This window comes from Balaenoptera physalus, assembly GCF_965194825.1.
Source record: "Balaenoptera physalus genome assembly, chromosome: 16".
NCBI lineage: Eukaryota > Metazoa > Chordata > Mammalia > Artiodactyla > Balaenopteridae > Balaenoptera > Balaenoptera physalus.
The window spans coordinates 63,767,884-63,784,536 of record NC_138898.1 but is presented as its reverse complement, the minus strand read 5'-3'; the positions used below and the strand labels follow the sequence as shown (position 1 = coordinate 63,784,536).

The 16,653-nt window shown below is 49.5% G+C and overlaps 1 protein-coding gene and 1 long non-coding RNA gene across 4 annotated transcripts in view; one reads left to right on the top strand and one right to left on the bottom strand.

Moving 5' to 3' along the window:
- LOC309645113 overlaps nt 1-16,653 on the bottom strand; it is a 252,052-nt gene that overhangs the window by 15,977 nt on the left and 219,422 nt on the right. The gene's annotated exons all lie outside the window — the stretch shown is intronic.
- The window catches only part of LITAF (lipopolysaccharide induced TNF factor), a 99,237-nt gene that overhangs the window by 9,272 nt on the left and 73,312 nt on the right, over nt 1-16,653 (top strand). Inside the window, exon 2 of one of the 3 annotated variants that reach the window (XM_082429712.1) lies at nt 11,816-12,280. The exons of the other annotated variants lie outside the window; for them this stretch is intronic. The gene's annotated coding sequence lies outside the window, so the exon portion shown is untranslated. The remainder of the gene's footprint in view (nt 1-11,815; nt 12,281-16,653) is intronic. 3 annotated transcript variants of the gene reach the window in all.

Sequence of the window (16,653 nt, the reverse complement as noted above, 5' to 3'; positions counted from 1 at the left end):
TGGCATATTTCATTCTTTTTTATGGCTGAGTAGTATTCCATCGTATAAATGTACCACATCTTCTTTATTCATTCACCTGTCAGTGGACGTTTAGGTTGCTTCCATGTCTTGGCTATTGTGAATAGTGCTGCAGTGAACATAGGGGTGCATGTATCTTTTCAAATTATGACTTTTGGCCAGGAGTGGCATTGCAGGATCATATGGTAGCTCTAGTTTTAGTTTTTTAAGGAACCTCCATATCTTTTGAGAAAGGTGCACCTTCCTCTAAATCATCTGGTTGCAGCTCTGCCCCCACCCATTTCCCCGCCTGCCCCCTGCTGGATTCTTCTATCACAAATCATATCATCTAAGCATTTCATTCATAAATTCTTCAGAATGTATCTCTGTGATATGAACTTTCTTAAATAACCACATTTTCTTTTAATCACCACTTTCACATCACACCTACAAGAAGTTCATGATTCTGTAATATCCTCTCGAATCCCATCTTTCCCCCCACCCCGTTTGTTTTCTGAACGTGTTTAATGGTTCAAATCAAGAGACAAAGTCTGTACATTGCATTTGGCTGGTATTTCTCTTAAATCCCTTGTAAGCTATAACGATTCTCTCTTTTATTTCCTTGCCTTTTAGTAGCTGCAGAGAGTGTGAGATCCTTGCTCTTAAGCATTGATTTGCTGCCTCTTAAACAGCCTCCAGCAGAAAGTGGAGGGCTGGGCTGGGGGGTAGAGGGGGCAGGGAATGGTGGGGGCTTGGCCCAGCCTCCAGGCCTTGTGGAGAGCCTGGTATTTCCACCTTACTGGTTATCTAAAAAGAAATAAAATCAGGCCTAGGTAGAAAAGGGAGGCACATTGATGATGGCAGAAACTAAATATATTCATTTGCCCATTTGTCACAAATGCTGTCAATCCCACCTTGAAAGCACGTCTGGAATCTGTCCTTTCTCTCTTGCAGTGGATTGGAGGAGGCGAGGGAGGAAGCGGGGAGGGGGGTGAGTGGGAGGCTTCCACAGTCCAGGTGAGAGCTGATGGTGGCCTGGGCCAGGGTGGTGGCTTTAGGTGAAGAGGGAACAGATTCCAGGAGTGTTCTGGAGGTAGAATTGGTCGGGTGCAGTGGCTGTGTGGACACGGAGGGCAGGAGATGTCCAGGGTGCTTTGGATGGCAGGCTCCTTTCTCTTCGGGGAAAGCAGGCTTCTTGCCTCAAGCTCCTGTACGCAGACCCCTCCTCCAAGCTCTCAGCTGAAGCTGGGGAGATGACACACACCAAAATGAGGGTAACTCACTGCTCAGCATGGACCACCAGCACCCCACGCTCAGCCTTCCAAAGAGAACGAGCCAACAGAGGAGAGAGAGAGGGTGGGGCAAGGGCACGGATGCCAGAATCAGCCTCTTCCCAAGCGCCATGAGCTTGGAGAGCTCAATACCTCTCTGAGCCTTAGTTTCCCCATCTGAGCAATAGGACTGCCCATTCCCACCTGGCTGGGCATTGTGAGGAAGTAAATCGTGAGCTGCTCTGAAGTGGTGGTCTTGAGGAAGAGAGCCCAGGTGGCCCCAAGAGAGTCAGGAGGATGTGAGGGGTGGCTGTAGGGAGGCTGAGCATTATGGGAGCGTGGTCTGCAGCTGACCAGGGTGTGGAGCCGAGCACATCATGACTGGTCCTTGATCCCCACTGGGGTCACCTCTGAGCACCCTGGTTGTAGGCACGGGTGACCCAACAAGGAGGGAAGTGATTGGGGGCGCTCTCCGTGGTTCTAAACACTCCCCAGACCGGCCTCTGCCAAGCCTTGGGCCACTTTCTTTATTTCCCTTTTCTACTTCGATGCTGATCATCCTGCATTAATGAAGAGGCAGCGTAGAAGATGGCTAAGGGCATGGATTCAAATCCTCACTCAGCCATCTAACTGCTACGTGATCTTAGGCAATTTACTTCATCGCCTGGGACTCAGTTTGCTCATCTGTAAAACGAGCATAAACATACAAATCTCATAACAAGCTTATTGTGAGGATTAAACGATGTTAAGCAATTTTCCTAAGGGTGAGTTAATACTTGTAAAGTGCTTAGAACCGTGCCCAGCACAAGTAAACGGGAGTCCCTTCCCCCTGCATCCTGCGTCCTTTCGACATGACCTCTGTTGTCTTTGACAGTTTTCTTGATTTATGGATGCCATGTCCCAGATTCATCTCATGCATTTTCTACCCGGAATCAGCTGTTTCTCAGAGGAGCCCTGTTCCTTTTGGCAATACATGGGAGTTAGGAATCACAATCTAGACATTAGGGATGCTCATTCCCACTGGGTTATCATTGCATCTAGGCTTAAAGCTGGAGACAATGATAATTATCATTCACATATAAGATTACAAGGTTTTCAGTTAACTTATTTGATTTTATGTATCTCTTTTTTTATTTTTACACAGAAAATCTTTGTTCCTAACAATATTAATCCAATTTCTTATCTTCTTTATCCTATGTTATAAAGCAGACAGTTTCAACCTAATAATACCAATATAGTCACTACCTGTAAGATGACTGAGTGCTGTTGAAGATTTCGTTGTGCTCCTGTTTCTTTGTGATTCTGTGGTCCTTAGGTTAAAGCCCACTAGGGATGTACAATCAAAATGCTGTTTTAAAGTCACTTCCAATAATCCTTCTTAGTGTGTTTGCCAAGTTGACATTTAGTCAGGTTTACTCATTTCTGTTGGGTATTTTTATTTTAAGGGATTGCTTTTTTTGTCTTGGCTTTACAATTTTGTAAGTTTGCATTTACAAACTAAATACTCTAAAACCAGATACACTCAGTGAAATCCAGCTTCCACATCTTTCCCTTTCACTAATTATCTCTGTCCCCATAGGTAACAACTTTTGTTAGCTTCTGCTTTATCTTTCCATTGTTTCTTTTTGAAAATATAAGCAAATGTATACACACCCCACACATATTCAGAAGATAGAATACTTTGCATACACAGTTCTGCTCCTTGGATTTTATTTTTGCTTTTTTCACTTAATCATATATCCTGGAGATCATTCCAGTGCAGGATTAAGAGAGCATCTTTGTTCCTTTTCACAGCTGTGTAGCGCTCTCTTATGTGGATGTCCATTTTATTCAACCAGTTTCCTCTTGGTACATGTTTGTATTGTTTCCAGTCTTTGCTGATACTATTAGTGCTGCAGTGACAACAACAAAACCTTGTGCATACATGGATTTATATTTTGGGGACCGATTCTTAGATACTCTCATGGGATTAAAAAAAAACAACAACTGTCTCTTAAGACTTTAATTTTTTGAAGCAGTTTCAGGTTCACAGCAAAACTGAGAGGACCTTGTGGGATTTTCAGTCATAACTGTGATACTTACGTGTTACCCAGGAGTTCATGGTGCTATGGGCGTGCATAACAGCTGTGCTCGTGTGTGGGTGGAGGTGCCACTTACTGAGACAGGAAGCACCGCGGGGCTCCTTTTAACCTTGCACTGTGTGGTTTAACAAGCGAGCTACCCTTTGTGCATGGTGGAGGGAGCAGGATTCTGGGTGTGGGAACTGAGGCTGAGGTATGGAGGAGCATGCAGACAGCAGCGAAGCTCCAATTTCAGCTGATTGGGAGGCCCCAGACTGTTCTTGGAGAAGGGGGCAGGGTGGGTCTGGCACACCTGGCACTCCCAACTCCAGCTCCTTCTGAAGGGACTGTCTGTATCTCCCAGGCAGGAAGCAGGTCGGGGAGGGGACCAATGTCCACCACTGCTGACTGCAGTCCCCTCTGAACCCCAGCTGGGATAAGTGACCCCCCTGCAGGCCGGGGGAAGGCAGACTGAACCTGGCCCAAACTTGGGAGACACACTGACCTGGGTTCAAATCCCAGCTCTGCTCTGTGACCTTGGACAAGTTGCTTAACCTCTCTGAGCCTGTTTCCTCCTCTGTCCAATGAGGATGAGGCAGGAGCTGCCTCACTATGGTGAGGACACTGTGGGAGTGTGCATGTGAAGTGCCTGGCTGGGGCCTGGCACATAGTAGGTGCTCCCCACTGAGGAACAGCCTCCCCTACTGCTCTGTGGCAGGGCTGGGGCTCAGCCTTTGGGAGCCCTTGTTCCTACCTTCTCTGAGCTGGAGCAGCTAGAGAAACCCACTCACTTGTAGATAGTGGAGGAACCCATGGGCACGGGAGTCAGATGGCTGAGGTTCAAATCCTGACCTTGGCACTTCCTCTCTAGCTGACTTTTTCACCTCTCTGATCCTCAGTTTCCCCATCTGTCAAATGGGGGTGATGAGACCACCTGCCTCACAGCAGTGTTGGGAGAAAGAATCGATCTCAGACATTTAAATTGCTCAGTCCAGTGCTGGGCGTGTAGTAAGTGCTGACTAATGTCACAAGAACCATGATTGGTCTGGGCATCCCACAGGGGGGGATACTGTCTGTGGTCAGCTGGACAGGCCAGAGCCTGAGGGGCGCCAGGACAGGGGGCAGGGGGTGTGCAGGCTTTGCAGCCCCTGAGCGGGCAGGCACATGGGCACTGGTAAAGGAACATCTTTTTAAGAAGGGAAACTCAGGACTCTTATACAAATATAAAATCTTTGAACATATGTCAAAGATTTTATTTGACTCATGAATTTATGAGGGAACTAGTAAGATGTTACAGCCAATTCAAAGGAGGATTAAAAAACGGACGCACACATACACACACACACACACACACACACACAAACGCAGGCAATTAGAAGTGCTGAAATGAACTTACAAATAGGTGCAAAACTGGTCAGTGTGCGCAGGGCAAAAATCAATTGTGTCTCTACTGGATGCAAGTAATTTACATTTCTATGGAGGAGAATAATTTGCATTACAATCGGTTTTCTATATCGTGTGAAATACCTTGAAGATGATGAGAGGCCAAGATAACCCAGAAGGGTGCACTAGGCAAGACACCAGTCATCTTTTTTGCCCATTTCAAAGCCTTTCATAATTTTCCACACACACACACACAGAGTCACAATCACTAACAAATGCAGCCATTCACACACATCCACATCACCTACAAGCCTCACACTGTGTGTGTGTCTCGTGTATCTCGCTGACTCTCGCTCTTTTGCGCTGATAGTGGTTCAGGCTCCCACCTCCACGCCGTTGCTCACGGTGCTCCCCCTGCTAAGCACACATCCCCCTCAGTCCTCTGCCCACCCGCATCTTGCCCATCTCTCAAAGCTCCCAAGGAATGCCTCTCTGAGCAGGAATCCCTCTTTCCCCTCCACCCCGGTCCTTATTTCCCTGTGTCTTCCATGTACTTCCACTCAGGCACCTGTGTAGGGTAGAAGGCGCGTGGATTCCAGAATCGCTCAGTCTGGGTCTGAGTCCCAGCTGTGGCACTTCCCCGCCGCGTGACTGTGGGCAAGTCACAGCATCTCTCTGAACCTCCGTCTCCCCACATATGAAGTGGGATGATAACAGAACCAACCTCATGGCTTGTGTTTGTTTGTTTGTTTTTTTGATGTGGACCGTTTTTAAAGTCTTTATTGAATTTGTTACGCTATTGCTTCTGTTTTGTTTTGGTTTTTTGGCTGCGAGACATGTGGGATCTTAGCTCCCCGACCAGGGGTCAAACCCGCACCCCCTGCATTGGAAGGCAACGTCTTAACCACTGGACCGCCAGGGAAGTCCCCCCTCATGGGTTGTTTTTGTTTTGTTTTGATGATTAAATTAGCAGAGGCAGGGAATGCGCTTGGCAGAGGGTCTGAACACACAGTAAACACTCAATAGAGGTCAGCTGTCATTGCTGCTGTGAAAATAAGGCTCCTAATTCCCTTTGACTGGGTGGCCTGCAAAAGGCCTCTGTCAGCCGGTCAGTTGTAGGGGTGTCCCCTCCTAACAGCTGGAGTGGAGGGTCTCCCCTACCTGCCCCCACCCAGCTGCTGTCCATTTCCAGAATTGGGGTTAAGCAGAGAGGCTGCCGGGAACCCCAGCCCCGGGGTGGGTGCTGGGGCTGTTGGCTGCAGCTGGGCTGAAGTCCCTTGGGCTGCGGTGATGGATGGGGGGTCTGGTCGGAAGTGGCTGCTCTGGACAACAGCTGGCCAGACGCTGATGGATGTCACTGGGGAGCAGGGATGCAGGGAGGATTGCAGAGACTGAGGGACCGAGAGAGGCTAAAGCCCAGACTCTGGAAAAGCCTGCCTGGGGCTCAGCTGGAAGAGCAGACTGGAGGCCAATGTTAGGCACAGAGGGCCCAGTGGGGGGTGGAGGGGGTGGAGGGTGGGCACTGGAGACTTTGGGCACTGTGTGTCCTGGACACTCCCTCCTAGAATCCCATCATGAAGGCTAAACACCTAAAGGTCCCATGAGCTTTGACATAAGGCTTTCGGGGTCCAGGCTATAAACCAAGAGCAATGTGATCCCAGTCAATCCTTATAACCACCTGGGCAATGGCTTAATATTTTCCCAAGTTTGCCTGTGGAGAAACAGGCTTAGATGGGGTCAAAGGAGCCATGATCTGTGTCAGAGCAAAGCCTTTTCTACCTCCCATGAAGCCAAGGGGTCCTCCAAGTAGCACTCAAGAACCCTTCCTTGTGATCACCAGTTCTAACTTGCTTGTTCAAATTCTTTCGTTCATTCATTCATTTATTTATTCATCCATCCACCAAACCCCAACTGACTTCTTCCTCCATGCCGGGCAGTGGTTGGGAGCCAGGGATACCCGAGTACTCAGACACAGCCCCTGACCTCACAGCGCTCAGTCCCCAAGGTCAGACAGACCAAAGCCACGCTATCCCAACTCAAGACCTTGAGGATATGGGGTGGTCAGGGATGGCTTCCTGGAGGAGTTGGATCCCGAGCAGACGCCTGAAGGACAAGTCAAAGGAGGGACCCACTCTTCTCTGGGCAGGGCAGGGCAGGGCAGGGAGTGGGAAGGAAAGAAGGCTTTTTAGCAGTGGGGACATTTGAGCTGTATCCTGAATGACAAATAGTGGACAGAGATACAGGCAGTGTCTTCCAGCAGCAGGAATAGCACATGCAAAGGCCCAGATTTGGGAATCACCATAGGGTGAGGGGGTACAGAGGGTGCCAGTGGATTCATATGCAGGAGCCCAGGATGGAAAAAGAGATGGTAAATCATTGGATCAGAGACAAGACAGGGCCCAGGTCTAACAGGTTTTTTGTTTTTTGCGTTTTTTTTGTGATACAATTGACATGTAATATTGTATTAGTTCCAGGTATACAACATAATGATTTGATATATGTATATATTGTAAAATGACACCACAATAAGTTTAGTTAACATTCATCACCTCGCATAGTTACATTTTTTTTTTCTTGTGATGAGAACTTTTAAGATCTCCTCTCTTAGCAGCTTTCAACTATACAATACATTATTGTTAACTATAATCACCAAGCTGTATGTTATATTCCCAGAACTTATTTATCTTATAAGTGGAAGTTTGTACCTTTTGACCCCCTTCACCCATTTCATGCCTCCCCAGCCCTACCTGCCCCCCTGGCCTCTGGCAATCACCAATCTGTTTTCTGTATCATTTGGCTTTTTTAGATTGCACATATAAAGTGAGATCATACCGCATTTTTCTTTCTTTGTCTGACTTATTTCACTCAACATAATGCCCTCAAGGTCCATCCATGTTGTAACAAATGGCAAGATTTCATTCTTTTTTTATGGCTGAGTACTATTCCGTTGAATATGTATACCACATTTTCTTTATCCATTCATCCATCTATGGACACTTCGGTGGTTTCCACGTCTTGGCTACTATAAGTAACGCTGCAATGAACATGCAGATATCTTTTCAAGATAGTGGTTTAATTTCCTTAGGATATATACCCAGGAGTGGAATTGCTGGATCATATGGTATTTAGATTTTTAATTTTTTGAGGAGCCTGCATACTGTTTTCCATAGTGGCTGAGCCAAGTTGCATTCCCACCAACTATGCACTAGAGTTCGCTTTCCTCCACATCCTCGCCAGCCCTTGTTAGCTCTTGTCTTTTTGATAATAGCCATTCTGACAGATATGAGGGAAAAGGTTTTGAATGCTGTGAAGGGTGTGACTTTATCGATAGAGGACCACTAATTATTGCAAGCAGGAGAGTTACTCATGAGATCAGTGTTTTAGAAAGAGAACCCTGGCTGGAGTTAGGAGGGTGGATTAAAGTGGAGACTGGAGGCCACTTGAAGGCCTAGGCAGTGATTCAGGAGAGAGGCTGAAGGCCCAGCCCGGGCAGAGATGGGTGGGTGGACACACCAGCATTGAGGATGCAGAGTGGACAAGGCTGGAGGCAGTAATTTCCTGGGCAAATGTTACCACAGAGACGCCTAGATGTCCTCCTCACCTGTTTTTATGCATTTTATAAATGACAAAGCATTGGGTTAAGTTTTGAGGGGTTCAGTGGCACACTTGAGGTTCCATTAGCAGGTGGTAGAGCCGGGATGGGAACCCAGGAATGCCGGTCTAGAAAACTAGTTCTCGTCTCCTTCTGGGTGCTTTCAGCCAAGTTGCCCTCCCACACATGACCTGCAGGGGGTGGCAGAGAGCAGGGGACGCGCCACGGAGGCCGCGAGGCCCCCGTCAGAGGCGGCTGGGCCAGCTGCGTCCGGGTTGGAAGCAGGGGACTGGGCAGCTCCCGGGGAGTCAGCTCTTACCCCCAATTTACAGAGGAGGACCCCCAGGCCCAGAGAGCAGGGAGGGCTCTCCCAAGGGGTGGATCAGCCTCTCAGGATACCCCCCAGTCCAGTGCTCCTGCCGGGGAACCTGAGCTGCATTTCCCAGGGCACCAGGGGGACCTTAGAGGCCAAGAGTGGGGTCCAGGACTCCCAGACTTTCCTTCAGGAGTAGCCCCCCAGGTTTCACCACTGCCCAGCCCAGCCCCGCTAAGAGGCAGGGGGATGATGAAGACGAGCCTCAGGATGTGGTCCGGGGAGTGAGCCAAGACTCCCTTAAAGATATGTTCAGGCTTCTACCAGTGGGTGGGCGCCCACCAGGCCCCGTATAAAGGGCGCTGGGGGAGGGGCGACGCCAGGTGGCGCCCTTCTGGCTGCGGCGTCCTGCGGTTCATCTCCAGACCTTTTCCATTTTCTAACTCCAGGTTTCCGGAGCAGCGGCAGCTGAAGGTCCGCGCCGGGGATGTCTCCCCGCGGGTGGGTGGGGCCCCGTGGGTTGAGAGCGGGGGATCCAGGCTGGTATAATTTCCCCGCCTCCGTGGCCTGGGTGTCTTCCTGCTCGCCAGCAGTTAGCTTTAGCAAGCCAGCTCAGGGGTGGCTGGGGAGGGAGGTGAGAAGTGGGTTCAGACCCAGCAGCTGCCACTCACAGCGTGTGACCTGGGGCCCCACTCGCCTCTCTGAGCCTCTTCTGTAAATTGGGGAGGCTGAGCCCCATTTTGCCAGGAAGCACCCTTTTATGTGAAATAAAAATCCCACATAGACCTGGCACACAGAGGGGGCTCTGTCTCTCTCTGGCAAATCCCATATGGCCAGCTGGAGCCTGCAGTGGTGAAGCCAGGATTAGGGCTTTGCTGATAGAAAGTTAAAAATATATATATCATATATATATATATATATATATATATATATATATATGGAGATATATATATATATATATATATATATATATATATATGATAGTTTTTTTAATTTGGAGGAGAGATGAATTTCCTACACAAAAGAATTCCAAATTATTTACCTTGATCAGCTAGGTGATCAAGGTCACCACCAACCGTGGTGGGTCATCTTCAGGGCACGTACCCTTGGTATGATGGTGATGAAAATGGCCTTTCACCTCTGGGGTCTTCCTCCCAAAATACACAACCCGCACGGCATGCGGGATCTGAGTTCCCCGACCAGGGATCCAACCCGTGCCCCCTGCAGTAGAAGTGGAGTCTTAACCGCTGGATGGCCAGGGAAGTCCGACGGCCAGGGAAGTCCCACAACCCCATTCTAATCATGAGAAAACCATCAGACAAATCCCAGTTGAGGGACTTGACAAATATTCCTGAAAAGTGTCAAGGTGATCAAAAACCAGGAAAGTCTGAGAAACTGTCACAGCCCAGAGGAACCTACATGTAATGTGGTGTCCTGGATGGGATCCTGGAACAGAAAAAAGACTTCAGGAAAAAAACTAAGGAAATCTGAATAAAGCACAGACTTTAGTAAATAATAATGTATCAATGTTAATAACAGGGGAAGCTGGATGTGAGAGTATGGAATTCTCTGTGCTCCTTTCACAATTTTTCTCTAAATCTAAAACTATTCTAAAATTTAAAGTTTATTTTAAAAAATTGCGGTTGGACATGAGATGGCTAACTTTTTATTTTACCTAATGAAGACATTAAAAACCTCCCCAACGACCTCCCCACCCCTATTGTTTCATAAAAGCAAGGAGGTTCATAACAGCAGGAAGGCCTCCGTCTCAGAATGGACAAGAGTCGAAATGGAGTAAGTCCAGGTTAATGAAGAATGCAGACTCTTTATATTTCTCATTTTGCCCAGGACGCATGAGAAGTTGGGGCCTGGAGAATGTGGGCAGGGGGAGAAATGGTAGAAGGAAACCATAGCTGAGAACACCAGACACTGGACCAAAGCTGATGTGTGACGTATAGTGTAAGGTTCTTGGGGGGAGTGATGGATGGCAGGGTTGGCAGGCGATGGGGCTTCTGGGCCAGTAGGGTGACCAGCCATCCCGCCTGCCTAGGACTGAGGGGTTTCCTGGGCCCTGCACCTTCAGTTTTAAAACTGGGACAGTCCTGGGCAAGCTGGATGGTGGGTCACCCTAACCCAGCAGGTGGGCCGGGGGATGGGAGAGAGCACAGGCCTGTCCTGAGGGGACAGCAGATCTCTCAGCAGCTGTCTCTAAACTCCTGCAAAGGGAAAGACAGGCTCTGTGTGGCTAGATCGTGTGACTTTTATTATCTTTTTCAAGAGAAGCTAGAAATCCATTTTTTTTTTTTTTAACACAAAAAACCCTGAAGTTTCAAATGTTTGCAGCTAATTCAAGCAACTATGAAATGCTTTTCAGGCCAAACCAGAGTGCGTTTCACGTTGGCCCCCAGGCTGCCAGTTTGGGACCTCTGAGAACACCTCTGATTTGGAGCCTTGAGCTGGTCCCTTGGCTCCTCTGAGCCTCGGTTTCCCTGACTGTGAAATGGGAACAATTTTGCCTCCTCCAGGGCTGTGTGATCTGTCTGCAAGTCAGGTGCTCAGGCTGGCACATAGGAAGCTCTCAATCAATGGGAGTTACCAAGAAAACAGTCTAGTAGTAACAATGGAAATGTCCATCAATGGATGAACAGACACACAGAATGCGGTCTGTCCATACAATGGAATATTATTCAGCCTTTAAGATGAATGCAGCCCTGTTAAAAACACGGATATATCTTGAAAACATTATGCGAAGTGAAAGAAGCTAGTCACCAAAGACCAGAGACTGTATGATTCCATTTACGTGAAACATTCAGAATAGGCAGATCCATAAAGACAGAAATTAGTGGTTGTCAGGGGCTTGGAGAGTTGGGGGAAAATGAGGGTGGGGTGGGGTGATTGCCAATGGTTTTGGGAAGGGTGATGAGAATATTCTCAAATGGATTGTGAGGATGGTTGCACAGTTCTAGGAATATACTCAAAGCCATTGAACTGTACGCCGTGAGAGAGTGAATTGTACGGTATGTGCATTCTATCTCAGCTGGTCCTCCTTCTGGCCCCGCCCCAGCTCCCTGTGTAACCTTGAGCATGGTATTCCCCTCACTCCCAGGCCCCCAGTTCCTGCCTGGAGAACACAGGTGCTGAATCAGGTACGTTCTGAGGCTGCATCCAGCTCTGACAGCTTATGATTTTACTATGACAGATGGTTATGTATTCACCAGGGCCACCTGCCCACTGAGACCCTGGATAATACGGGCCAAAGGTGGCCCATCAGCTCGGAAACCTGTCATTCTGCGCATGCCTGACAGACCGCGGGGATGGGAAGGAGTCAAGCGGACCCCGGTGGAAGCCCACAGATGTTTGCAGTTGATGACAGACATGTCAACAGATGGAATTAAAGAATTTGCCAGCAGCTGTTGCCTGTTTACCAAAACTCCCTCAGTGAAGCTCACCTTCAGCTCATGGAGGCGGCCGCCTGGGCCCCAAGTCAGGGATGCTCGGCTCTGATGGCCACTCACCTGCTGTGTGGCCCGGGGAAAGTCCCTTGGCCTCTCTGAGCTTCAGATTCTGCATGTGTGAAAGGGAGGTGGTAATGCTTCCCTCCTAGGATGGTGCCGAGGATTCAAGACGATAACGTCTAGGGCCCTTGGCGTCGGGTCAGCACCAGGTAGATGCCCAGTCTGTGGCAGCTGTTGTGATTCTTCAACCTCTCTTGGCCTCCGTTTCCCCATCTGTAATCGGACAGGGTCTATCTAGATCAGTGGTTCTCAACGGGTGGGGGTGGTGATTGTAGCCCCGAAGACTTGGATGGCTGTTGCCGGTGCAGGGTGGGGAGCGCTGCCGTTATCTAGTGGGTAGAATGCAGAGGTGCTGCTGACACCCGACAGTGCATGGGACAGCCCTCCCCAGCAGAGGGTTCTCCAGCCCCAGATGTCAGTAAGGCTGATATCGAGAAACCCTGGACTAAGCTCATCTCTACGTTTCCCTCCAGCTGTAGAAGATGTTTGGGTTTGATCTGCATTGCCTCGTGCTGGGAAGGGGTCTGGGGTGTGCAGTCTTTTAACCTGGACTTGGCCTCATAGAATGGCCTTGGGCCTAGAACACTTCCTTACCAGGAACTAAAGAGGCCCCTCAGCCTCATCGCCTTGTGTGAGGATGTCGTTCCTGTTTCAGACCCAGTGTGTGCCCCTTTGCCCTGCTTAAGTGTGCGTGTGCGTCACGTGGCACCTGGCCAACCCCACGGCTGTACCCGTCCGCTGTGGGGAGGGAATGGGGTCCTTTGTTCTGCCACAGAGGAGGGGTGCGTGCATCGGTTGCCAGGAGGGACCCGCTACTATGGAGGGCCGTATATATTTATTATTATGCAGTGTATCGTCTTTCTCCCGCCTGGAGTGTCAGCTCCAGGGGTTGTGTCTGTTTTGCTCCTGGCAGGATCTTCTGTGCACAGCACAGTGCCTGGCATGTAGTAAGTGCTCACTAAATGCTTTTGGACCGAGTTTGTGACTGTTGTCCTGACGTGGGGGGAGAGGTAAGTGGTCAGATTCACTGATGGCAGAGGAAAGATCTCCCCCAGCCCACCCCCGCCCCTCCTTCGAAAAGTCTCAGCCAGGATGGAGGGGTGTGGCTAGGCCTGGGGGCCCTCAGTGGGCTCCTTCCCGGGGGAGATGCTTGTCCCTTGGGGTCACACCAGGAAGGGAGGGGAAGCCACTCCTTCAGGTCCTTGGAGTGTGACTCACGGGTGCCCTTGGTCTTGCTCTCACCCATCACAAACCTTGTTCTGGTCTCGTGCTAAGAGCAGTTTCTCGGGAGCCAGGCAGAGTTGTGCCTCGGTTTCTTTGTCTGTACCATTGAGATAATACTAGTGTCTCATCAGTAGATTGCTGTGAAGATTCTGCAAGTGAATATAGAACAGGACCTGGCATGCAGGAAGCCTGCATAAGATGTGCTGGGATTATTTGTAGAATTTCTTGCCTATGTGTTTATGGAGGATCTCTGAATCTGGAAGAAGATTCCAAGGTTCTTTCCCATATGACCAGCACTTCCACTCCTAGGTGTGGACCCAAGAGAAGTAGAAACACACAGAAATTTGTACAGGGAGGTTCGTAGCGGCATTATTCATAATACCAAAAGGAGGGACCAACCCAGATGTCAGTCAGCCGGATGAGTAGGTAAACAAAATGTGGTGTATCTGTACCACGAAATGTTACTGGTCAATAAAAGGAAATGAAGTATTTTATTTTTATTTTTTTATTGAAGTATAGTTGATTTACAATTTTGTGTTAGTTTTAGGTGTACAGCAAAGTGACCTATATATATTCTATATATATCCAGTTATACCTATATATATCTATATTCTTCTTCAGATTCTTTTCCATTTTAGGTTATTACAAAATATTGAATAGAATTCCCTGTCTATACAGTAGGTCCCTGTTGGTTATCTATTTTATATATAGTAGTGTGTATCTGTTAATCCCAAACTCCTAATTTATCCCTCCCCAAGAAATGAAGTACTGATACGTGCTACAACATGGGTGAACCTTGACAACATGATGCTAAAGACACAAAAGGCCCCAAAGTACATGATTCCACTCATAGGAAATGTCCAGAATAGGCAAATCTATAGAGACAAAAAGATTACTGGGTGCTTAAGGCTATGGGGAGAGGGCACAAGGAACAGGGAGGTGATAATAAAAGGTACGGGTTTCTTTCTGAGGTGATGAAAATGTTCTAAAATTGACTGTGTGATGTTTGCACAACTCTGAATATACTAAAAATCATTGAAATGTACACTCTGAATGGGTGAACTGTATGGTATGTGAATTATATCTCGGCTATTAGAAAAAAGAAAAAGGATTCCAAGGCTCTCGGCTGAGCCAGACCCATTTTTCAGGGTATTTCTTTAAAAGTCACACACTTGGCCTCCAGGGGGCCGTGTCCAGCTGGTGATAAATCAGCATTTTTATTTCTGTTCTGCTCCGCAGTGACCCAGGTTCCTTTATCTGCCTTGCTCACATCTGTCGCCAGCATTTCACGTGTATATCGCCTGCTTTCTCACACTCACCGTAGTTGTCTGGGTCCCTTGGCTGTGTCCTCATCTGCCTCCACTGTCTGGCTATCTGTCCACCCCTCAGCGTCAGTCCCTCATTCCAGCTCCGTTTACTCTTTCAAAGGGCCTCCTGGGGATGGGGGATCAGGCAGGGCCAAGGCAGGAGGCCATACAAGTGAATAAAATGACCAGTTACACAAATGCCGGGAGAGCCGGAGGCCTGGGAAAGCAGCCCTGGGGCAGGAAGGTGGTTGCAGACCCGTGTCCTTGGCCCAGAGGTCACAGTGTGGGTCAGCCCGCCTGCTCCTGCCCAACTGTGCAGAAGCCAAGAGTCGCTGATGAAGGAGGAGGTCGGGTGCAGAGGGAAGCTCATGCGCCCTGGAGATGCACTGGGTTCGAATCCCACCCCTGTCAGCCCCCGACTGTGGACTCTGTGCAAATGGTCTCCCTTATCCAAGCCTCAGTTCCCTCCTCTGTAAAACAGGGCTAACAATAGCACGTAGCTCATAGGTTTGTTGTAAAAAAAACGAAAGGCAGTGACGTGTTCTAAGCACTTGGCGCGTGGTGGAGTGTGGATTGCGATCAGCTGGAACGCTGCGTGTAAGGCTCTGCAGTTCCAGCCCCGAGGTAATTCTGGCCAGCTGTGTGACCCCGGGCAAAGCCCTCAACCTCTCTGAGCCCTGTTTCTGCATCCGTGAAGTGGAGATAACAGTTCTGCCCGTTTCACGGGGGTGGAGGTGAGGGCTCGGCACAATAGACACCTAGTGGGCCTGGCTCTTCTGGGTATCGTGACCTGGTTCTCTCCCTCCGCAAGGGACGAGGCTCCAGGCTGCCCACCCCAACCAGCTCTGTCCTCTCTGGGCTTGCTTCCTTCCCCCGTGGCAGCATCTTGCCAGTGAGCCGACTTGAATACAGCCGAGCTGTGTGGAGGGGAGAAACAGGCTGGGATGAGTTTGGAGTGGATGTCATGGAGTCACGCTCACCAGCGATGCCGTTCTACACCCTGGCTGTGACTCAGCTGTTAAGACGTGATTTCCCATCCCATGGGGGGTTCTTGTGACCTGCCAGAGGGGCCATCCTGAGCCCCCATCCCAGCATCGAATGAAAAGACCTCGCAGCCAGTCCCTCCACTGGCACAGGGGTGACCGTGATTGGGATGAAGGGCAGTGATTCATGGAGCCTTCAGCTGCCTGTGTCACCAGGGCTGGTGGCAAATCAAAGAGGAAGTCATCCAGAGCTCTGTCTGCATGGCATGTGCCCCCTTGTCCTTATGAAATATTTCATAATAATAACCTCAGCCTGGCTCTGCCACCCACTGTGTATGTGACCCGTGAAGTCACCTCATCTCCGCTCTGGCTTCCCAGGCTGCAAAATGAGCGTTGGGACCAGACCCCATTTGTTCCTTCACTGATTCCAGCATTTGGTCATTCCACAAACACTTGTTGACGCACCTGCCAGGTGTGCCTGCTGGGGGATCCAGCTGTGAGCACCTGACGAGGTCCCGGTCCTTACAGCCCGGACATTCCAGTGGGGGGACAGTCAACAGACAAGCAGGTCCAAACTGACAAATTGTGGGGCCCAGAGGGAGAAGAGCCATGTGCTGTGACCTGGGGCAGGGAGGCACTGATGTGGGCTGAGCCCTGAAGCATGGGAAGGAGCCGGCTGTGCAGGGCTTGGGGGGTGGGAGGGGCCAGGAGGGCAGGGGAGCAGCAGGTCGCTGGAGGGAGCTCTGTGGGCAGGAGAGGGTAGGTGCCATCAGCTGGGACTCACGAGACCGCCTGAGGAGTTCGTGCTTCATGCTCGGGCTTGTGGGGACAGCACCACAGGACCCGTGGCTGGGGAGGGACATGATTGCATTTCCCAGGAAACCATCTCTGGCCTCCCAGACATCTGCTCTGGGGTCTCTGGTGTCCCATCCACTGTGCTGAGCTCTGGATGCAGATGATAATTATGATAGTTAAATAGTGTTGAGCTCTTACTGTGTGCCAGGTGTC